Here is an 8,981-nt window from a genome sequence, read left to right as displayed (position 1 = left end):
AGTAATTGCCAGCACTAATGACACTGAAGCCACAAAGTTTAAAGCATTCCTTAACTCTAAGTTTTAGCTAAAGGATCTCGGTCACTTAAGATTTTTTCTTGGCCTCGAGATTGCCTGATCCAAGGCAGGTATCTCTGTTTCTCAGCGCCCCTTTACCCTTCAATTACTCAATGAAACAGGTCTCCTTGGATCAAAGGCTGTTTCATCTCCAATGGATGCTAATATTTCTCTTAGTAAGGATGTTGGTCCTCCTGTCAATGATGCTACTTCATATCGCAGCCTCATTGGAAAACTATTGTTCTTAACAATTACAAGACCCGACATTAGCTACGCTGTCAATAGACTTAGTCAGTATCTCAGTGATCCGCGCCAACCACATCTCAAAGCAGCATACAGGATTGTTCAGTACCTTAAAGGTACTCCAGGCCAGGGACTCATGTTTCATTCCAGCTATCAGCAACAACTCCCTCTCGATCGTTTGCTTCATCTCCAGGCTTTCTCGGACGCAGACTGGGGCTCATGCCCTGATACAAGGCGTTCAATCACTGGTTTTTGTATATTTCTTGGCCCTTCTCTCATCTCCTGGAAGTCTAAGAAGCAGTCCACGGTCTCCAAATCATCCGCTGAAGCTGAGTACCGGTCTCTTGCCAACACTACCTGCGAAATCCTATGGTTACACAACATTCTCTCTGATTTTGGCATTTGTTCTTCCCAACCAACAGTCATTCATTGCGACAACCAGGCTGCAATACACATTTCTGAAAATGCTGTCTTCCATGAGCGAACGAAGCATGTCGACATAGATTGCCACATAGTACGGGAACAAGTCAACAAGAACAAAATCAAATTATCCTTTGTTCCTTCTCGGCACAATATTGCAGACATCATGACTAAGGCTTTGTTTCCTTCTCAGTTTAGTTATTTGTTGTCCAAGATGAGTGTCTCAAATCTCTACACTTCATCTTGAGGGGGAGTCTTAAGCTAGAATCTGATATAAGCTATTGTTTAGTTAGTCTGTTACTGAGTTAGTTACATAACAGTTTTTCTGTTATGTTAGTTATTGTGTCCAATGTCCTGTACTCTTGTATAAATACCTCAGTTATTGATTAATGAAACACTTTTGATTACTTTCACTAATATTGGGATTAAATAATTTTTTCTCATTGAATCTTTCTTTGTTTTAAACTCTTAGGAAACCTCAGGAACAGAACTGGCCAATAATAGATCGTATCAAGCTGCAGAAGACTTAAAAGATCCTATATCGTCATCAGTTGAAGGAGAGAGTTCGTCTTTGAAATCCACAAAGACTACAAAACAGAGTGATATAAGTACCTCACAGGAAAAAACTTTGAAAAACCAGACAAGATAATTCCATGTCCCCGGTGCAATAGTATGGACACCAAATTCTGTTACTTTAACAATTACAATGTCAACCAGCCTCGACATTTTTGTAAAAACTGTCGGAGATATTGGACTATTGGAGGAACCATGAGGAACGTGGATGTGGAAGCAGGGCGACGCAAGAACAAGAACACTTCCGCTTCACACTATCGCCATATAATAACACCTGATGTCCTCCAAAAAGCTCAAGTGTTTGCTACAAATGGTGTACACAACACTACATTAGGAAGCAATGGTACTGTTCTTTCGTTTGGCTCCAATTCTCCGCTTTGCGAATCAATGGCTTCAGCACTGAGCCTTGCAGATAGAAGAAAAAACTCCGTTTCAACAAAAGGGTTTCACGGTCCTGAAAAAAGAATGTTTGTTTCATCTGGAGTAGCAGAAAATGGGGGAAACCAATCAAGCGGATCTTCTGTAACAGCTTCTGCCCCGTCCGATAAGGGAGGGAAGCCAATGGTGGTTGATTCTCAAGGCTGTCCTCAACTACCATGCTTCCCAGGGCCAGGGGCCTCTTGGCAGTATCCATGTAATTCAGCGCAGTGGGCAGCAGCATTGCCTACTGGATTTTGCCATTCAGGCTTTCCAACTTCTTTCTATCCAACACAGCCATATTGGGGATAAAATGCAGCAGGGTCCTGGAACGTACCATGCTTCTCACCATCATCTTCTACAACAACCAACTATTCTGTAGGAACTGTTCCAAACTCCTGAATACTTGGTAAACATTCTAGAGAAGGAGAAATTCTTAATCCGACTACTGGACAAGAAGATCCACTTAAAGAGAAGAATAATTTTTCAGAAAGTGTTTTGATACCAAAAACATTAAGGATTGATGATCCCGCTGAAGCTTCAAAGAGCTCCATTTGGGCAACACTTGGAATTAATAATGACAAGTTAAATTCTGGCAATGGGGGAAGTCTCCACAAGGCTTTTCAATCTAAAGGAAATGAGAAAAATTATGGAGTTGAAACATCTCTAATACTGCAAGCCAATCCTGCAGCTGTCCAGATCACTCAACTTTCTAGCGGCACATAATTACTACTGAATTGGAAGTTGTAAACTGCAGCTAATTGAATAGTGAAGGAAGGAGTTAAACGTCACTCACTAGACTATCTTGCTTTTAACAAAATTAGATAGCATTTTTTAACATATACGGTGTTATTCTCTTAATGATCAAGACCACTGCAAAAACCAGTTCAAGTGGAATCTACTCTTTAAAAGAACAAGGAGAAGATTTGATTCAACCTGATTTTTCCTCGCAGGCGATCATTAGCTGTTTCCCTATAGTTAATTTAGTTTTTTCTGTTAGGATTTATAAAACACTTAAGAAATATATAAATCACAGATCCGAACATATTCCTAAAAGTGCTTTAATATAGAAAACCCTAAATCATAAATCTATAAAGCCTTTGCTAAATTAAAGAAGAAGAAGATGATAAAATATGAGCGGAAGCACTAACCTGAAGCCATTGTTAGAGATTGCAGAGAAGGTTTTGATCTTCCAAGAATACACTATTTTCTAGAGTATTTTCTCTGATGGGGAAGGAGAGAATACAGAAACCCTAGTGTTTCTTAGGGACCACTACCTATTTATAGACTCATCTTAGAATGAGTTTTGGGAATTTATAATTTGGCCCCTCAACAAATTATAAATTAACTTATGGTATCTACACATTAATTCCATGACACTTTAATACCCTTTTGATACCCATAACATAATTGGTCACTTAATTTTGTATCACACTTTATAACAGCATATACATTATACATATGTGCCCACATAGGATTTTTAATCCAACAATCTCCCACTTGGGCAACATATGTTACCTGATAAATGTATAACCTTATGAGCTCAAAATTTGCTATTATGTAAAGGTATTCACAACAATCTCGTCCATCAACTATACCCATATAGGATCAAAGCGATTTTCGTCATATCAATCATGACTAAACCCATCAATGGTCACATATACAAATATAGCCAAATGACATAGATCAATCATGGATGTGTAGCATGGAAATTACATGCAATGTGAACCGAACATGCCTATTTCCAACTGGTCCTCCTTAAACAAAAGTGAGGTCAAACTTAAACATAACAAAACAGAGTGAATAAACTGAAAACTTTATTTCTGATCAGAAAATAACCAAATACATAAATGTCTTAAACAAACATAAAGCAAAGAGAATACAAACTCCCACTAAATCATGATATCCTCAAGTAATACTACACCCATGTGAGCAGTGTGCTCATGAAAGACCTTGGGTGGTAATACTTTTGTGAGTGGATCCGCTATCATGGAGTTTGTCCCAATGTGCTCTATGGATATCTGTCCACTCTGCACTTTTTCTTTCACAACTAGGAACTTTATGTCAATATGCTTTGACTTGGATGAGCTCCTATTGTTATTGGAATACAGTACTACTGATTTATTGTCACAAAATATCTTAAGTGGTCTTTCAATATTCTCCAAAATACGCAGCCTAGTGACAAAGTTTCTCAGCCATATTCCCTGATTTGATGCCTCATATTACGCTACAAATTCAGCCGCCATAGTGGAAGAAGCTACAAGTGTCTGTTTGACACTTTTCCAAGATATAGCTCCTCCAGCTAACAAGAAAATGTAGCCTGATGTAGACCTTCTGCTATCTTGGCATCCAGCGAAATCAGAATCAGAATACCCTACGACCTCCAAATGATCTGATTTCCTGTATGTGAGCATGTAATCTTTTGTTCTCTGAAGATACCTCATAACCCTCTTGGCTGCTATCCAATGGTCCATACCAGGGTTGCTTAAATATCTGCCTAACATCCCAACAATGTACGCAATATGTGGACGCGTACATACCTGAAGATACATTAGACTCCCTACAACTGATGCATAGGGAATCTTTTTCATTTCCTGAATTTCAAGGCTGCTTTTAGGGCATTGTCTAAGACTGAATTTGTCTCCTTTAGCAACAGGGGTATCACCTGGTCTACAATCTTGCATGCCAAACCTTTTGAGTACTTTATCGATATAGCACTTTTGTGATAATCCAAGAATACCCCGAGAATGATCTCGACGTATTTGAATTCTTAATACAAAAGAGGCGTCACCAAGATCTTTCATCTCAAATTGCTTAGATAAAAATCTCTTGGTTTCGTGCAATAAGCCTATATCATTAGTAGCAAGCAATATGTCATCGACATATAGAACCAGAAATATGTATTTACTCCCACTGAACTTGTGATATACACAATCATCAATAATATTCATCTCAAAACCAAATGAGATAATTACTTAATGAAGCTTGTGATACCACTGACGAGAAGCTTGCTTGAGTCCATAGATGGATTTCTTTAATTTGCAAACCATATTCTTTGGGTCACCAACCACAAAGTTTTCTGGTTGCTCCATATAAATTGTCTCATCAATGTCGCCATTGAGAAACGCTGTTTTAACATCCATCTGATGTAACTCAAAATCAAAATGAGCAACAAGTGTCAATATTATCCTAAAAGAGTCTTTCGATGAAACCGGAGAGAAAGTCTCTGTATAATCAATGCCTTGTTTCTGAGTATAGCCTTTTGCTACAAGACGTGCCTTAAATCTCACCACATTACCATATTCATCCTTCTTGGTTTTAAGTATCCACTTACAACCAATTGGTTTTACACCTTCTGGTAATGGGACAACTTCCCAAACTTTATCGTCTTGCATAGACTTATTCTCTTCATCCATGGCATCAATCCACTTTTGAGAGTTAGAACTTTTCATGGCCTGATGCAAGTTGATTGGATCATCTTCCATCATTCCAATTTCATCCTCATGTTCTTGAAGAAATACAAAATAGTCATCTGAAATAGCATTTCTTCTCTCTCTCTTGTGGACCTCCTTAATGGCTCTTGTTCTTGAGGGTGTTGAATTTGTTCTTCTGGAACAATAGCCTCATCTTGATTTGGGAGTTGTTCAACATTGTCTTGTTGAGGTTCCAAATTCATTTCTTGATCAATGACAGGTGTGGAAGCCTGAACATTGTCTAAAATGATAGTAGGAACTGAGTTTGAATTCAATTCCTCCTCAAAAACAATGTCTCTAACCTTATTTCTCCCCCAAATTCAACATCCTCAAAAAATGTTGCAGTTCCCGTCTCAAAAATATTTCTGACAGTGGGATCATAAAACTTATAGCCCCTAGATCGCTCAAAATAACCAATAAAGTAGCTGCTAACTGTTTTGGAGTCCAATTTATTTTGATGTGGCCTATAAGGCCTTGCCTCAGCTGGACATCCCCAAATGTGGAAATGCTTTAGACTAGGCTTTCGACCTGTCCAAAGCTCATAAGGTGTTTTTGCAACTGCTTTACTTGGTACTCTATTCAAAATGTAAGCTGCTACCTTTAATGCTTCTCCCCAGAGGGACCTAATCTTTATTGGCACCTAATCTCTTAGTTTCGGTCTGTTTCCCTTGATACAATCTACACTGATATTGAAATCTATGAGTCAAGAGACTCTAAAATGTCATCGGACACAAAACGCTCAATTCTACCTCTTGAGATATGACCTAAGCGTTTATGCCATAATGACGATGAATTTTCTTTATTTAATTTGCGTTTAGTACCTCGTGATTCCACATGCAAGGTTTCATTATAGGATGCAATTGTTTCTAACAAATAAAGATTGTCATAAGTATTCAAATAACCAGTTCCAATAATATTTGAATTTAAAGACAAAGTAAACTGATTGTTTCCAAATGAACAACAATATCCAAATTTGTCCAACAAAGAAACAGAAACTAAATTCCGTCTAAAAGACGGCATAACAAAAGTGTCTTTCAAATCCAAATAAGAACCAGTTCCTAATAACAATCTAAAATGCCCAATTGCTTCCACTTCCACCGATTGACCATCGCCCACAAAGATGTATCTTTCACCATCACTTGGCTTTCGGTAGCTCAGGCAACCCTGCATAGAAACACTTATGTGAGTAGTAGCACCAGAATCTATCCACCAAGTGTTTCTAGGTACTGAAACTAAATTAACCTCAGAACAGACCAAAGCAAGATTAATACCTTTCTTTACACGCCATGCGTGATATTTGGCACAATCTTTCTTCACATGTCCAGGTTGGTTACAAAAGAAACAACCCTTAGAATCCTGTTGTTGTTTCTTTTGAACTGGACCCTTAGCAGCTTCATTCTCAAATTTCCTTTTCTTTGCCCTTATCCTTAGGGGTATTGGCCAAATGAGCACTTTCGGTTTTGTCCTTTTTCAACCTTTCTTCCTCTTGCACACAATGAGAAATAAGCTCGTTGAGAGTCCATTTCTCCTTTTAACAGTTGTAACTAATTTTAAATTGGTTAAACTGTGGAGGAAGCGTTAACAAAACCATGAGTACAAGTACATCATCTGAAAGCTCAATCTTAAGTGTCCTTAATCTTGAGACAATATGATGCATTTCCATAATGTACTCCCTTACATTTCCTTGACCCTTATACTTCATGTTCATTAAAGAACCAAGAAGTGTTGTCATTTCAACCTTATCGTTTTTAGCAAAACGTTCCTCAATTTGTTCAAGGAAATTCTTAGCCATAGTAACCCCTTCGGATTCTGTGCCCCAAAAGGCTTCTGGAATGCAGTGTTTCATAATCATTAGACTCATGCGATTTGAACGATCCCACCTCTCAAATTCCCTTTTATCATCATGGGAACTTTCCTTAGTGAGAGGTGCAGGTTGTTCACTCCTTAGTGCATGATCTAAATCCATACATCCCAGAACTATAAGTAAGTTCCTTTTTCAATCCTTGAAATTGGTCCCATTAAACATAGGAATAGAATTAATATTAGCAGATATTGAGGCAGCAGAAGCTGAATATAGAACAAATAAAACAAGCTCACATTAATATGCATAATTAAACAATAAATTCAAAAATTGGTTAATCCCATCTCAAGATACCAAACACACATTAATATCAAGTCTTTGGACAGTAATATTAACTGTAAACGGTACTCTTGGTGTAGCAATCAAATATTGACAATAAAAACTGTGCCAAACAATAGGTTAATCTTTGGACTAACGTATTGCTCACACAAAATACCTTATAATTGTCACACATTTATTGCCACATGTATGTTTGAAATTTAGCGAAATATTCACTTACCTTTGGGCTGGTCAATATAAGCATCAATTACAAACACACAACCATCTTAATATTTAAATAAATTAATCTACACAAAAGAGGTCACTTTGGCGACATATTGTTTCAATTAATTTACTCAAATATTAGTCATAAACCAACACCAAAATTTGAATTAAATTGTTTAAACCAAAATATATATGATCTTAAGAGGCATACAACAATATATATATCATAAGATCAATACAAAATTTCATATATTACCATCCAGAAATAAAATAAATGAATTCACTATATGTATGAAACTCTCTGAAGTTATCTTAACTAAATTATGAGCGAATCAATAAATAAAATCTAAAGTTTTAACTTCACTAAAGCCATGCATGCCCAGAATAAAAATGCATATAAAAGTGAAGTTATTTATATACATCTCAAGCCACAACAAATAAAATCAATATAAGCAAAACATGTATATCAGTATGAAGTATTGGGCTGGGCTTTTCAAATATATATCATGAGTCTCCTCCATATATCATGAATATATATTACCGGCAAATAATCGTATAATCATATCATACCATTAATGATTAATATATATAAAACCATGGTAGCCACTGAAGTAAAAAAAAAATAAAAAATTGCCAGTCGAAGCATATATATATATACATATACTAACTACAGTATATGAGACAAAAGAATATATATATATATGACCTTATGGTCTTGCTGATACAATCAATGAAAGGTCACATACATAAAGAGGTTATATATGTATATATCTTAATCAATTACTGGAATTTAACCGCAGGAAAAAAATACCAACGGCGAATACCCAATATACAGATACCAAACTGTAAAAGTCCTCAAGCCATTATCAATAAATCGTAAACTTACGACATATATACAGAAGCCATAAAATATTAAGGCACAATATTATTCAAACAAAAATCAAAACCCTAATTTTTAAAATCCCCAAATTTCATAAACTAAATCATCAGATCTTCAATTAATTTAATAAAGGTGGCTCTGGTACCACTTGTTAGGATTTATAAAACACTTAAGAAATATATAAATCACAGATCCGAACATATTCCTAAAAGTGCTTTAATATAGAAAACCCTAAATCATAAATCTATAAAGCCTTTGCTAAATTAAAGAAGAAGAAGATGATAAAATATGAGCGGAAGCACTAACCTGAAGCCATTGTTAGAGATTGCAGAGAAGGTTTTGATCTTCCAAGAATACACTATTTTCTAGAGTATTTTCTCTGATGGGGAAGGAGAGAATACAGAAACCCTAGTGTTTCTTAGGGACCACTACCTATTTATAGACTCATCTTAGAATGAGTTTTGGGTATTTATAATTTGGCCCCTCAACAAATTATAAATTAACTTATGGTATCTACACATTAATTCCATGACACTTTAATACCCTTTTGATACCTGGTCACTTAATTTTGTAT

The 8,981-nt window shown here is 36.3% G+C and overlaps 1 pseudogene; it reads left to right on the top strand.

Moving 5' to 3' along the window:
• The first annotated feature begins 211 nt into the window (after nt 1–211).
• Nucleotides 212–2,699, top strand: LOC115699792 (cyclic dof factor 2-like; annotated as a pseudogene).
• The last annotated feature ends 6,282 nt before the right edge of the window (nt 2,700–8,981 follow it).

Source organism: Cannabis sativa, chromosome 8 (assembly GCF_029168945.1).
Source record: "Cannabis sativa cultivar Pink pepper isolate KNU-18-1 chromosome 8, ASM2916894v1, whole genome shotgun sequence".
Lineage (NCBI taxonomy): Eukaryota > Viridiplantae > Streptophyta > Magnoliopsida > Rosales > Cannabaceae > Cannabis > Cannabis sativa.
Note: the sequence above shows the minus strand (reverse complement) of the source record. Positions and strands in the feature narration are given on the sequence as shown.